Genomic DNA, 1,615 nt, shown 5'->3' with positions numbered 1-1,615 from the left:
GATGTGGACTACTGGACCTTGAGATGGGGATCAGAAAACGGTTTGGTTGGGCAGTTTTAGTCTGTAAATTTGTCATGGTGGTTGTAATATAACAGATCTTCTATCTCTTGGGCGCTAACAAATCACCTGTTACCTGCCCGTTCAATTTTGGTTTCCACACCTGCATCTTTGAGGGTCATTCTAGCCTGACAGTTTTGTTCATGGGAATCATTCCTTAGACCACACAGGTAATTGGTTAAATCTCTGATAAATGAAATACTTGGACATACACAGTGAATGTCCTTAGTTTTGGTACACAAGTCTAAGTTGGGGACCAAATAAAGTTTGGGGTCAGCATCATGATATTCTAACATTGAGGGGGTTTGTAGGTGTATGTGAGACAGACCTTGCCTAAAACTGACATTCAATACTGACTGAAGCCTATACATGTTAGCTCTTTTAGTTATGGGAAGGTTTCATTGTGAAACACTGCTATATTTCCACACCTAATTCCCTCTTTTCTAAGATTTGTAAAGACGTTGCATTAGTGCTTGTATCTGTACACTGTTGGTGGTCAACATGACGCCTTTGGCCGTTTGATCAGTTTCAGTCTCCTCTGTTGACATTGTTGTAACATTGTAAAGATCTAGTTGTTCATAAAGTATGTAATGTGTTTCAGTGTTGGCTGCAGATGTTAAAGAAGAGGCTCCTGAAGACCAGAGTCCTGAGGGGGAGCAGCAGGAGTCAGAGCTCCTCCACATAAAGGAGGAACAGGAGGAACCCGGGGTCCATCAGGAAGGAGAGCAGCTCCTTGTGAAGGAGGAGACTGATAGCAGGTTTCCATTAACTGCTGCTCCTATCAACAGTAAGGATTTATTCAGTTTGTTTCTGTGTCCCGTGTTGCAGCTAAAGGCCAAAACTCACTGGATTCAATTGCATCTAGTCAGACAAAACTATAAAGATTAATGTGTCACTGTCATTAAAATGTAATTCAAACGCAACACACAATAAGATTAATTTATGTGATAATGTAGGAAATTTAGGGCAAACTATTAGAATGTTAAAACCTATATTTACATTATATTTAAATGCCCTTTGTAATCCAGGGAGGAATACCAAGCAGTTTTGCATATGTTATACATTTGCAATGTGAAAACTGAGTAGGTCTCCTCTCTGCTCTCTTTGCTCTGACTACATGCAGGTTTTTCAGGATGAGGCAGCTGCCTGTGCCTGTGAGGCAGAATTGAGGGAAGTATGGAGGGACTCACTGCAGCTCTAGCTGCTGTTCTGAGAGAATAGCAATAGACCCAATCATTTTTTTGTGGTCCTTAATATTAACATCACTCTAAATGTAACTTTTCCTTTGATTTCTACATTAAAAACCTTCTTTGTCCTTGGCCAATCAGTGAAAAAAAGTCTGTTCACTTCACTTTGTGTCCCTTCTCCGGTTTGATTGGCCCTACTCTTGATTAGTGATGAAAAAAGTCATACTGGTACTGAAAAAACTATAATCAAAGTGCTCATAAAGGCTGGGCCAAATGGAACCGGTTTAAATGGGACAAAAGTTTCCAGCCTGAACACAACGTAAAACTGGCCCACGGTCAGCATTTTTATTCAAGCAAAACTCGGCAAAAAC

General features: G+C 40.4%; 1 non-coding gene across 1 annotated transcript; it reads left to right on the top strand.

The window, feature by feature from the left end:
* Positions 1 to 795: 795 nt before the first annotated feature.
* Positions 796 to 1,414, top strand: LOC110368009. Its single transcript, XR_004929069.1, has 2 exons — positions 796 to 844; positions 1,181 to 1,414. It is a non-coding gene; the product is annotated as an uncharacterized LOC110368009 (transcript).
* Positions 1,415 to 1,615: the final 201 nt, after the last annotated feature.

The sequence above is a fragment of the Fundulus heteroclitus genome, unplaced genomic scaffold, assembly GCF_011125445.2.
Source record: "Fundulus heteroclitus isolate FHET01 unplaced genomic scaffold, MU-UCD_Fhet_4.1 scaffold_386, whole genome shotgun sequence".
Taxonomy (NCBI): domain Eukaryota; kingdom Metazoa; phylum Chordata; class Actinopteri; order Cyprinodontiformes; family Fundulidae; genus Fundulus; species Fundulus heteroclitus.
The sequence above is the reverse complement of the archived record's forward strand: the minus strand, read 5'-3'. Positions and strand labels throughout refer to the sequence as shown.